A 13,680-nucleotide genomic window follows, 5' to 3' on the forward strand; every position below is an offset into this window, starting at 1 on the left:
CCCAATTAAGGAGCTAGGATGGGGGAAGGTTGACCTTCTAGCCATTCTTTTTCCCCAACATTGAAGATGCCAGGTGATGTGGTATGCACCAAACACCTAGGCCAGCAGACACCAGGCTTATTGTGGAAAAAGTAGAGAATACCCAAAGACTGCAGTGTAGAAATCTCTGATTTTGCATTCATGTGGTGTGTGTGTGTGTGTGTGTGTGTGTGTGTGTGTGAACTCAGGGCCTAGGCTCTATCCCTGGGTTTTCTTTTTTTTTTTTTTTGTCGGTCGTGGGACTTGAACTCTGGGCCTGGGCGCTGTCCCTCAGCTCTTCAGCTCAAGGCGAGCGCTCTACCACTTGAGCTACAGCCCCACTTCCGGTTTTCTGGTGGTTTATTGGAGATAGGAGTCTCACGGTCTCTCCTGCCCGGACTGGCTTTGAACCGCGATCCTCAGATCTCAGCCTCCTGAGTAGCTAGGATTACAGGCGTGAGCCACCAGCACCCGGCTTCCCTGGGTTTTCTTGCTCAAAACTAGCGTTGTGCTACTTGAGCCACAGCCCCACTTGCTTCTGGATGGTTAATTGTAGTTAAGAGTCTCAAGGACTTTCCTGTCCAGGGTGGCTTTGAATCATGATGGGGTCCCCAGGGAAGCAAGAGTAAACACAACTCGCAGGTACAATCTCTATGGTGGGTCACTCCTGCCCCCTTGTGGCCACACAAGGAACAGGCGGTCCCATGCCATTGACTTTTGCTCACCCTGATTGCTGATGCTAGAGCAGGTCTGTTCCACCCTAGGCCAAGAGAGCTCCAGGAGGCCCGGCTTTTCAGCCACACAAGGAAGGGAGAGGTCTGCTCCAGGCTGAGCTAAGAGCCTTTGCTCACGGATACCCCAACTAGGCCTTACTTATCACCATAAGACCTGGCAAAGAACAACCCAAAAAAACAAAATTGGAGCTGTGCCTCCAAGTGGTAGAGTTCTAGCATTGAACCAAAGAGCTCAGGGACAGGGCCCCCAAGCTTTGAGTTCAAGACCCCCAGCTTACCTTCCCCCATAAAACACAACTTGTCTAAATGTGAACTAGTAGGATTTGTGAAGTGTTTCTGAAGAATGGTGATACTCAAGAAAGCACCCTAATTCTAATGACAGCTGAACTTGTGACATACAGCTATGTGCTGAGTCCTTCACAGGGCGCTATTTGCTGGGTCCTTCCCTCATGGAAGTTATGTGCTGAGTCCTCAAAAATGTGCTGTTTGCTGAGTCATCCCAAAGGGTGCTATGTGCTGAGTCCCTGAGAAGAGTGGGCCATCCTGGGTTTTTTAAAGGGGGCTTAGTGCTGAGTCCATTAGACAATGTATTGTATGCTGAGTCCTTCAAAAGGTGTGGTGTGCTAATGCATCCTGAAGGGTCCTGCTATGTGTGAGCCCTTGAGAAGAGAGGGATGAGGTGTATTTTGAGTGCTGTGTGCCAAGTCCTTTACATAGGGTGCTCTGTATTGTCCTTCAAATGGTGCTGTGTGCTGAGAGCTTCCACAGTGTGGTATGTGCTGAGTCCTTCAAAATTGTTCTGTGTGCTGAGTTTATCGAAGGAAGCTGTGCACTGGGTGTTTTACACAGCGTGCTTCAACACAAAGTGTGATGAGTCCCTGGAAAAGATTGCTATGTGCTGAGTGTTTCAAAGTGGCCATGCACTGAGTCCTTTACACTGTGGGCTATGGACTCCCTCCTTCAAAGGGTGCTGTGTGCTGAGTACTCAACCCAGCATACTACATGCTGAGTCCTTCAAAGGGAGCTGTGTGCTGAGTCATTTACACAGGGTGCTTTGTGCTGATTTTGGAAGTGTGCTGTGTGCTGAGTCATCCCAAAGGGTGCTATGTTCTGAGTCCTTGAGAGGTGGTTATCCCCAACAATCACACAGACACAAACACAAACAAACATACACACACGAGTGTCACCATGCACCTGCTTGGTGTGTGGAGTGGAGGAGGATGGAGGAGAGTCTTCTCCAGCGGTGGGGTTGAGGGGAGATTCGATCCCTTGGGCCTGTACTGGGGGTGGAGGGTAGTGCTGAGCTGAGGTAAGGCTGCAATTGCCATGGTCTAGAAGCCTCAGGGCCCAGTCAGGGCTGCAAATGTGGCCAGGGGTGGGGGGCGGGCCCTGGAGATGAGGGGGCGGGGCCCAGGAGCACACTTTGTTGGCAGCAAAGGCCAGGAGCCCAAGGGGGCAGGGGTGTGTGTGCAGCAGGGGCAGGGTGGCCCAGGAGAGGAGTTTGGGGCCAAGAGAGAGCTGGGAGAAGAGGGACCACGAGAACTAGCACCCGTGGAAATGGCTTCAGTGGCTGGCGGTGCTCAGATAATAGTGTGGGTCCTGGCTGGGTGCGCAGAGCATGTGGAGCCTGCATGGCAGGCACATCACCACACGCAGCCCCTCGGAGGCGCCCAGCCATGGTGGCCCTGAGTCTGAGGTCCTGGTGCGGGGAGCAGGGGAGAGGCAGTGGCTGCTGAGGCACCGGCGGCCACAGGTTAGGAGGCCGCTGAGGCTGCGGTGGTGGCTGAGGAGGAGCAGAGGCTGTGAGCAGCTCCACCATGCACCCACGCTGCGTTTCAAACATGGCCCTGCTGGCTGGGACCCGCGGAGCCTCTAGCAGTCACCTGGCTGAGCTGTTGCGCCCTGGCCTGCTTGTGGCCCTGACTTGGTTCCGGCCCTCGGTCTTCAGACTCCCGGCATGCACCTGGAGTCGCAGCCTACAGCTTCTTCCAGCAGCACACGTGAGTGGCCGAACTGCGCTCACGCACCCCACAACCCCCCCTGTAAACCCCGTCCCCACTCTACCCTTCCTCCCAATCCTCGCGAACCCGGATCCTTGCCTCTTGCCTCCCCCTCCCTTCCTGCCTGCGCCTCCCCCCCCCCCCCCCCGTGCCTCACAGTCTGTTCTGGCTCTGCCACAAATGCACCCCAGGGGTGGGGAGTGGAGGTGGGTGTCCACCCAGGGATCCTACCCTCATCCCTAGTGGCCAGTGTTCCAGGAAAAGGGGAGCTTCAGGGATGGGGAGGTGGGGGCACCACAGAGCCCCTGGCCTGGAGCAGAGGGAGCCACACAGCTGTGCATCTGCACCCTTCCTCTCCCTGTTGGGAACCTGGTGGCTTTAGTCAGAGGTGGGGAGCTGCACCTCCACACCTGCCTTCTTGGTTCTTTTCCCTTTTGCTGGGCAGGGGGGGTTTTGGATGCAGAAGATAGACCCCGTTGTTGTGTGAGCCCTTGTCTTCTGTGCTCAGTCACCCTTTCACCTGAGGACATTCCCAGAAGAGCCCACTAGAGAGGTGAGGGCACTGGGGTCAGATAGAAGGTGGGTATTTGGGAGAAAAACACACCCCCTCTGACAGACATACAACCGGCCTGTACCCCCAACCCCAGCATCCGACAGTTCTGACTGGGTGATCACATTTCCCACTTCTGCCAGTTTCTGCTAATGCTCCCAGTCCATTCGGTCTCCTAGTCCTCCCCAAGAATTTGCCAAGTTGCCCAGAAGTATGTAGGAGGGAAGTAGGGAGTCCAACCATGTCTATAGCCTTTAGGACCCCATCAAAGTCCCCAACAACTCCCCCACCGCAGGTCAGACACCTTTCTGGAGGCACCTGCTTTGTTTTCTGTCCAGGCTCTGAGAAGCCACGTGTCTCGGGACTCCTTCACCCAGCGTCCTGGCCTAGGGTTTTGGTGAATGGGGAGTCAAGGCTGCTTGTTCCCAATGGGAAGGTTCTGGCCCTAAAGAAAGGGAGAGTCAGGGTGGTTCTGCATTTTTAGAGCATTGTTCCCCTTGGGTGAGATTCCCTGGTTCTGACAAGGGAACCCCTGTGTTCTAGCTAGTACATTGCCCAGATGAGAAACCAACAAACTCAGGAGAGACACTGCTCTGAATCTGTGTGTGTGTGTGTGTGTGTGTGTGTGTGTGTGTGTATGTGTGTGTGTGTGTGAGAGAGAGAGAGAGAGAGAGAGAGATCATCTTTCTCATTGTACAGTCACCATGTCTAAAAAGAGCAAAAGCATTTTATTTGTGTGTATGTGTGTATTTGTTATTCTTTTTCAATTAATGCCCAGTATGAGCCCAGCCATAATTTTTGTTTTCTCTTTCACCGTTTCATGGCTCCTTTAGAGAAGGTTTCAGTAGATGTTCCTTTCCACCTCTTTCTTCCCCTTTCCTGCAGCCCACAGTAGCTGCTGGACCTGCGTGGGTCTCCCTAGGAGTCCAGTGTGAACCGCAGACGAGAGTGATCACCTGCCCTTCTGTCTTTAGCCAGAAGGCTCATGAGGCTACTGTGATCACAGCCGCACTCTTCCAGCCAGACAGTCTGCTCTGGTGTGTATAGTTGGAGCTAATTCAAGGTTGGGAATGAGTCTGCCAAACAAAAATAGGGAACGAGATGGGAGGTAGTAGGACAGGGGCTGTGAATCTAGGAGGGTCTGGAAAGTGACGAATGGTGTGACATTGCAGATGGTTCACCACGACTGAGGATGAGAGGGGAATCTTACCCAGGGTATTGACTGTGAAAGTGGGCATCTGTGCAGGGGGCTCCGGGCGCCCAATGGTGGCATGGATTCCCTCCAGGGACAGTGCACTGGTGGGCAGTCCTCCCTGGAGTCCTGCAGACTCCAATCTGTGTCCCTCCTGGACTGTTTCCAACTGGGCAATGGTAGGTAAGTGTGTTCCCCCTGCTGGAGCCTACTTGGGATCAGGACATGGCAGTTAGCTAGGGCTCTCTGAGTGCCATTTTCTGTAACCTGCTGTAGGCTGTCTGGAAGGAAAAGGGGACCACTGACTTTGGAACCCTTTAAGTTTGATTGGGACAAGTTGAAATGCCAGCATTTCCAGGCATTTTTCCTTGAAGCTGGCAATTTCTACTAATGCTTGGGATACTGGGTCAAATGAGATGGACCATTTCAGCCACCAAACAATGACATTCAAGCAGCACAAGCAGAGTTCCTGAGCCAAATGGTCTCCTGCTATGAACGTCCTGCCTTGACTGCCTTTCTCCGGCAGCTGTCGATTCTCCTTCCGGCTCTCTCTAGGGTGATCACTACAGCTGAGAATGTTGTGGGGAGCAGAGATTGTGACCTTGTCATCTGCAGCCTGATCGCTGTGAGCAGAGACAATTCCCAGGACCTGTACTGGACTCTGGGAGATTCAGAGACCCAGGATGCCTCAGGGATCCTTTTCTGCAACATGAAAATTGGGGGCCGGATATGGTGGACCATCCTGTCTGGCCCTAGGGAGTGCAGAGGAGGCCCCTTGAGCCAGGCTTTCGCCTCACGACAACCTTGTTCACAGCTGAGTGGGGAATTGAGTGCCATACAGCTGCTCAGTGGCTGGACAGAGATCTTTGAGAAGATAGGCATCCCAGAGGCCCCAGAATACAGTGAGTACATCATGGCTCATGTCCTTGGAACCAAAACAGTTAAGTGCGGTGGCACCAGGAGGGTGGGAAGAGGGAGGAGAGAGAACTGTGGGAGAGCTATATTAGGCTTTACTCCCACCCAGGATGCTTCCCTGAGCTGGATGGGACTTTTCTATAGTATTGTCATAGACAGATGCTCATCTATTTATCTAACAAAACGTTACAGTGTGTGCCAGATCCTGGGGGGGATGGCGTGGGGGTCATACACGATGAAAGGCTCCAGTGCTGGTTCCACAGCACATGAAGAAATCTTGGTTTGAGCTTGATGCTGGTGCCTCACACCTGTCATCCTAGCTACTTAAGAGGCTGAGATAGGAGGATTGAGGCTTAAGGCCCAGGCAGAAAAGCCTGTAAGACTCTTATCTCTAACTGACTACCAAAAAGAAAATGCCAGAAGTGGATGAATAGCTCAAGCTGTCAACTGTTGGCCTTGAGTAAAAAGGCTCAGGGACAGCACCAAGGCTCTGAGTTCATGCCCAGGAGTGACACAAAGAAAGGAAAGAGAAAGAGAGGAGGGAAGGATGGAGGGAGAAAAGGAGGAAAGTAAGGAAGAAGGGAGCATGGAAGCCTTGGTTTGGCGTCCCAGTATCAAGGGAGCCAGCCATTCACAATCTTTGTGGGGACAGTTTCAGAGCCTAAAGCTAGTGTGTAGGACCAAGCCACTGACCCATTCATGACATTAGCAACTTCATGACATCCAAATCTGAGTGGTTGCTGACTGCAGAGGGAAACAGCCCCGGGTAAAACCTAGGGCTCAGGGTGGGTCACAGAGTTTCAATCTCCCCTGGCTCAGATAAGAAGAACCTGTCCCAGGGCTAGGGAGGTATAAGGTGAGGGAGTGGCAGGAGGTGTGATGGCAAGGGATAAGCAGGAAGATGAAGAGGGAGGACAATCCCAGATCCAGTGTGTCAGGCCATTGGAGCCATGACCTCAACTGACAACCTAGACTATCAGTGATAGAATCTTCAACCCAGTCACATGGCTATTAAAAGTCCTGGCACTCTGGGTTCACCATTGACAACCGCACAGGCATCCTGCAGTGGATGACAGTCAGGTAAGCGTGCCACTGGAACAGGACACCCAGGGAATGAGGGCGAGAGTCAGACCCGTGTTGCCCCCAGATTTCATCTAGGGGACTTTAGGGCCCCGTGACTGCCAACCTCAGAGGTAGAGGTGGGTCTCTTTGCTGGCTCAGCCTTTAGTCTAGATGGCAGATGTGGGAGGGGCTGAATGAAGGTCAAGGCTAGTGGGAAAACAGGAGGCACTAGGCTGGGAGCAGGGTTGTTTTTTTGAGGATACTCACAACCCAAGAACATTCCTGAGATGGATCAGCCCTTTTCTCCTCCTTGAGAGAGAGGGGCCTAGAGCCCTCCAGTCTGCATCCCTTGGCTGAGAAATTCATTCATTCCCATAACCTTTGTTTGGATAACAAGATCTCACCTGACTGCCCAGTGTCAAGGCAGGACAGTGAGAGATCTTGAGTCCTTGATGAGGTCATGGGATCCTCAGTATGAGATTGTACTTGAATGTCCTGACTTGGTGCATGGTCAGTCCCATCTCAGCCTGCCATGATCTAGGACATAGAATCTAGAGAATCAGAGCAGGATGGGGTCTATTCTGTGAGTCTTGAGTATTATGTGTGAGCTTTGAGCTCCCGTGTGCTCACCTGCTTCCTTTTCTTGGGTGGGTCTATGCTAGAAAAAGCTTAAAACTAGGGCCTGTGTCCCATCCCTTGTTTCATGCTCAAAGCTAGCACTCTACCATTTGAGCCACAGCTCCACTTGCAAGGTTTTTGGGTGTTTAATTGGAGATAAGAGTTCTGAATGACTTTGCTGCCAAGGGTGGCATCCAACTGCAGTTCTCAGATCTCAGTCTCCTGAGGGGATAGGATGACAGGCATAGAAAAGCATCTTTGGCCGTTGCCAGTGGCTCATGGCTGTCATCCTAAGTACTCCAGAGCTGAATCTTAGGATCACGGGTGAAAGCCAGCTTGGGCAGGAAAGACCCTCAGACTCTTCTCTCCAATAAAGCACCAGGAAACTGGAAGTGGTGCTGTGGCTCAAGAAGTACAGTGCTGGACTTGAGCTGAAGAGCTCAGGGATAGCACCCAGGCCCAGAGTTCAAGCCCCACAACCAACAAAAAGAAACAAAGTAAAACATCTTTGCCTGCAAAGGACGATGGAGGTGTGTTTGTGTGTATGTGTGTGTGTGTGTGTGTGTGTGGGGAGGGTGATAGACATTTAGCACCCTGCTCAGTCATCATTTTAGATGGCTTGTGCCAAACTCTTAGTTCACGGCAGCCAATTCTTGACCACAGGTGAAGCTCTGGGTTGGATGTCGACCATCGGACCTCAGTCTCCTCATGGGACAGTTGTGAGTGAATAAGGGGCTAATACAGATGGATCTCTGGAGCAGGACCAGGTACAGAGGGACAGGTGTCAGATACAGTTCTCAACAATTCTGTGAGCATATGACAGGAAGTTGCCAGGAAAGGGCTCAGATGCGGCCTGTTACTAATCATGCAACAGGTGTGGGATTATGGAAAAAAAATGGCTGTCTTTCATCATTACCCTGTCCCCATGAGGAAGGGATCCTTCACTCTATTCATTTTTCCAGCTGGGGAAAATGAGTCATTGAGAAGCCAGGTGACCTACTCATGACCTCCAGCTGATAGGAATCTTGGCCTGATTTCTTTGCCATGCTTCCTAGGACAGTGGGTGTTATTCAGTCCACTTCTTGTGGTGGGAAGACCAGTTCTTGTCATTTGTGGGGATTCTGGGCCTGGATGCTATCCCTGAGCTCCTCAGATCAAGGCTAGTACTCTACCCCCTGTGCCACAACATCACTTCCAGTTTTCTGTTGGTTCTTTGAGGATAAGAGTCTCACAGACATTCCTCCTGAGCCAGCTATGAACCACGATCTTCACATCTCAGCCTCCTGTGTAGGTAGGATTATAGGTCTGAGCCACCGGCACCAGGCTTAAGTGTAATGCTGGACCTCTGTCTCTCCCTCTCTGTCTCTCTGTCGCTCTGTCTCTCTGACTCTCTCTCTCTCTCTCTCTCACCCTCTCTCTTTCTCTCTCTCAGGAACTGATTGAATGAGTGCTAGAGGAGGTGGCCCAGCACCCCCATGTGGCAAGAACCCCAGGTAGCCCTCTCATCCTGGAGATGGCCTGTGGGTCAGGACCTGTTTTGCTCAGCCTGTTGAACCAGCTTCATGAGGTAAGCTCCTCTGTGCCCTGGCTAGACTGTGACAGTTATTCATTGTCCATCCCATGAGTCCTTCCCCACATCCCTCTGCTTCACTGTTGAAGGAAAGTGGATGAGAAGGTGTCACCTTGTCCCCCTGCCCAGCACAATCCTGGGCCTCTGACCTATACCCCCACCTATCTGACAAGACCCTGGCTATAAGACAATAAAAATACTCTGTGTGTACTATCCTTTGCTGGGGAGTGTCATTTTGGTTAGGGGGGCGGGGCTCAGAGGAAAGACCCCAGACCTGACACCTCCCAGGGGGACATTTGTTCTTGTGACAGAGCCAAGTCATTGCTGTGGATAAGGAAGAAGCCTCCATCAGACTGACCCAGAAAAATGCTCAAAGATAGGTAGGCTGTTGAAGTATCAAACCCACTCGTGTCTGCTTCCTACTCCCAACAAGGAGGTGTAGTATGGGTGGCCAGGCCCTTGGCCTAAGGGATTATAAATGGATGGTGGCGGTCAGGAGCTCATGGCTCCCACCCATCATCCTGGCTCTTTGGGAGGCTGAGGTCTGATGGTTGTGACTCAGAGCAGCCCGGACAGGAAAGTCCAGGAGATTCTTATCTCCCATAAACCACCTTCCTCCCCAAACCCACACACAAAAAAGCCAGATGTGGTGCTGTGGCTCAACTGGTAGAGCCTCAGCCTTGAACAAAAGAAGCTCAGGGATAACACCCATGCCCTGAATCCAAGCCCTAGGACTAACACAATCATAAAATAAATGAATAGTGTACATCTTTCATCTGACTACCAAGAAAGATGTATTCAGTTTTCTCACTGGTACATGTAGCCAAAGGTAAGGGGCTCCCTTTCATGTTCCCCTAACCCTCTCCTTCTCTCCTTTATCTGTCCAGGCTTTATCTGCTGCAGGACAGAATTCGGATCATCACCCTGGATGTGACCTTAGGTACCCTCCCTCATCCACCTCTCTTGGGGTCAGGATCCTGGATGCTCTCCCTGCTGGGAGGAGGAGGCATCACAGAGATGAGGGTAGGTATCCCCAACACTCACACACACACACACACACACACACACACACACACACACACACAAACATAAACACCACTAAGCCAACTCAGACTAGCCTTTTCCAAAGACACTTTATCTCCTTGGATTAACTGACCTAGGAGAGGAATTTGATCCCCTGTAACTGGTTATTTTAACTTGGGCTTGCTAGTTCACAGGAGATAAACGGAAGCAAACAGAAACCAAAAAGCTTTTGGTGCCCGTCACCTCTGGCTCAGGGTCAAGCCTGACATCCTGGCGACTTGGGATGCAGAGATCTGAGGATCAAAGATCAAAGCCAGCCATAAGCTGGAAAGCCAGAGAGACTCTTCTCTCCATGGAACCACCAAAAAGCCAGAAGTGGAGCTGTGGCTCAAGTGGTAGAGCACCAGCCTTGAGCAATAAAACTCAGAAAGACAGCTCCCAGATCCTCAGTTCAAGCCCACAAAAAGAAATGGCCCTGTCATGTTGCCCACAGATTGCCCAGGCCTCGAGCCCCGTCTCATGGAGTGTGATACATCACCTGCCCCTGGGTGGTGTATCAGGGCCTTGACAAATCCGGTGGTGGAATCCAGGCCTTCCCCTTCCATGCATTCTCAACCCACACTGGCTGGAGGGCAGAGCCTGACAAGGCTGGCAGCCTGCACAGCGGAGAGGCTCCAGCTTTTCCAAGGTGATCAGAAAGGGCTTCTTGGAGACAGCACTTGAAAAGGGGGTCTTGCTTAACAAGGAGGATCTGAAGGTAGCATAGAGAACAAAGGTGCTACAGATGATGGGCAACATAGCAGAGCGTGTTCATTTCCAGCCAGGGCTGCTGATGAGAGACTTGGTATAGATGTGCGAGACTGTCCCAAGACAGGCCCGAGGGGTCACAGAAGAACAGCTATCCAGGGCTGGGATTGTGTCCTAGAGATAGAAGGCTCGCCTAGCACACAGGAAAGCATGGGTTCGATTCCTAGGTCCTGCATACACAGAAAAAGCTGGAAGTGGCACCGTGGCTCAGGTGAAAGAGCACTCCCCTGCAGACACAGAAAGTCAGGGACAGTGCTGGGCCATGAGGTCAGGCCCCAGGGCTGTCACTATAAAACAGTTCTCCCAGGGACCTTTGTGACAGGTAGATGGCTATGCCCTGAAGCTCTTAATAAATCCATCCGTGCTTTGTGTCTCCTTTGACAGAGGGGAGCTGGACACTCCTTCTGCCCTGGGCACCCTTGGGCCCAGTTATCAGCAACCTTCCCAACGTCTTCCACCGGGACATGGAGCAGCTGGCCCCAGAAGTCCTCAGGTATCGGTTGGGTGGGGTATGGGGACATAGGGCAAGCCCAGAACTCCTAGTGGGTCTGATCTGCCCGGGAAGACCAGGCAAACCAGAGGAGGCAGATGGGAGCTTAGAGGGGGTTAGTGATGTAGAGTGGGCCCTTTAATGCCCATGGCCCCACCCAGATTCTAGCCTCCTTTTACTTTCCCTGAAGGAGGTAGAGGGGTGTCTAGGTTTTAGTGTCTAGATGACTAGGTGGAAATTCTGAAGGACTAGACACATTAAGCCATGAGCCGGTGGCTCACACCTGTCATCCCACACCTGTCAGCCTGGCCACTAGGGAGGCTGAGATCCAGAGGTTCTCATTTCCCAGCCAGGCAGGAAAGTCCCTCCAGAGCCTCATCTCCAATCTCCAACCGGAAGTGGCACTGTGGCTGAAGTGGTAGAGCACTGGCCTTGAGGAAAATTAGACATCAGGGACACTACCCAAGCACTGAGTTCAAGCCGCTCAACCAAAAACAAAAAACAAAAAAACAAACAAGAAAGAAAGACACCCCTTCCTTGCTTGCAAAAGATGGTGAAGTAGTAGGGTTGCTGTGGTTGTGAGACCAGATGCTGACCTCACAGTATAGACTTTTCTAATAAGTCCCCAGGTTTGCCCCAGTATGAAGCCAAAGCAGTGTGGGTGGTGCCTTACCAAGAACTCCAGGGGTTATGGCTATGGCAGGCAGGGAGTGGGTGAATGGGAGCTGGGGTGGAATGGTAGTGTCAATTATATGCTCTCCATCCATGGAAGAATGGTTTTGGATGCTGGTGACAAAGTCTGAAGTGTAGGGTTACATTTGGTTTGTGTCTTGATGAGTTGGGTTTTCCCTTGGTATAAGAAGGTGGCTGCAGAGGAGGCTACAATGCTTGATAAGAAATGTACTCCTTTTATGGCTAGGGAGGTTGAGCATTTCTTCATGTGTCTATTGGCCATACTTCTTTCTTCTTCAGAGAAGTTTCTCTTTAAGTCTTTAGCCCACTTATTTATTGGGCAGTTGTTTCTTTGAGGATTTGTTGTTGGGGGATCTAATTTTTTGAGTTCCAAGTATATTTTAGATATGAGACCCTTGTCCATTGTATGGCTAGTGAAGATCTTCTCCCAATCTGTAAGCTTTCTATTGATCTTGATAGCTATGTCCTTTGCCATGCAGAAGCTCTGCAACTTCATGCAATCCGATTTCTCCAACCTTTCTTTGATTTGTTGTGTTTCTGGGTCTCTATTAAGAACATTTTGGCCTGCGCCAAGAAGACCTAGGGTTTCTCCTATTCCATCCTGTAATGTTTTCAGAGTGTCTGCTTTGACTCCGAGGTCTTTGATCCATTTGGAGTTGATTCTGGTGCAGGGTGGTATATAAGGATCTAACTTTAGTTTTCTACAAGTAGTTAACCAATTTTGCCAGCACCATTTACTGAAGAGGCTGTCTTTCTTCCATTCTATTTTTTTAGCTCCCTTATCAAAGATTAGATGGCTATAGGTTTTTAGGTTCATTTCTGGGTTTTCAATTCTATTCCATTGGTCCTGAGGTCTGTTCTTGTGCCAGTACCAAGCTGTTCTGATTACTATGGCTTTATAGTAGAGTTTGAAATTTGGTATTGATATTCCTCCAGCAGCGTTCTTTCCGTTGAGGAGCGTATTTGCTATTTGGGGTCTTTTATTGTTCCATATGAATTTTTGGATTGCCTCTTCTATTTCCTTGAAGAATGAGGTTGGAATTTTGATAGGTATCACATTGAATTTGTAGATAGCCTTCTGAAGTATTGCCATTTTCACAATGTTAATCTTTCCAATCCAAGAGCATGGGAGTTTTTGCCATTTTTGGCTTAAGATGTCTAGTCCTTCAGACACCTTAAGCCATGAGCTGGTGGCTCACACGTGTCATCCTGGCCACTTGGGAGGCTGAGATCCAGAGGATCTCATTTCCCAGCTAGGCAGGAAAGTCCCTCCAGAGCCTCATCTCCAATCTCTAACTGGTAGGGGCACTGTGGCTCAAATGGTAGAGCACTGGCCTTGAGGAAAATTAGACATCAGGGACAGTACCCAAGCCCTGAGTTCAAGCCCCTCAACCAAAACAAAAAACAAAAAACCAAACAAGAAAGAAAGATACCCCTTCCTTGCTTGCAAGAGATGGTGAAGTAGTAGGGTTGCAAATAAAAACAACATTAAGATACTACCTCACCCCAGGTAGAATGGCAAAAATCAAGAACTCTAATAACAACAGATGCTGGAGGGGATGTGGACAGAAGGGAACCTTACTTCATTGTTGGTGGGGGTGTGAACTTGTTCAACCACTTTGGAAAGTAGTATGGAGGTTCTTCAAAAGACTCCACATAGAGCGCCCCTATGACCCACCAATCCCACTATTGGGCATTTACCCAAATGTTTACAAACAAGACCACACTAAAGCTACCAGCACAACTATGTTTATTGCAGCACTATTTACTATAGCTAAGATATGGAACCAACCCAGATGCCCCTCAGTAGATGAATGGATCAAGAAAATGTGGTATATATACACCATGGAATTCTATGCCTCCATCAGAAAGAATGACATTGCCCCATTTGTTAGGAAATGGAAAGACGGAAAAAATTATATTAAGTGAAGTAAGCCAAGCTAAAAGAAACATAGGTCCCATGGTTTTCCTTATTTGCAATATTTAGTATATATATGAGTCAAGCAGA

The 13,680-nt window shown here is 50.5% G+C and overlaps 1 pseudogene; it reads left to right on the forward strand.

Moving 5' to 3' along the window:
• Window positions 1-2,593: 2,593 nt before the first annotated feature.
• Window positions 2,594-10,971, forward strand: LOC122126517 (annotated as a pseudogene).
• Window positions 10,972-13,680: the final 2,709 nt, after the last annotated feature.

Source organism: Dipodomys spectabilis, unplaced genomic scaffold (genome assembly GCF_019054845.1).
Source record: "Dipodomys spectabilis isolate Male_0828 unplaced genomic scaffold, ASM1905484v1 ptg000282l, whole genome shotgun sequence".
Classification (NCBI taxonomy): Eukaryota; Metazoa; Chordata; class Mammalia; order Rodentia; family Heteromyidae; genus Dipodomys; species Dipodomys spectabilis.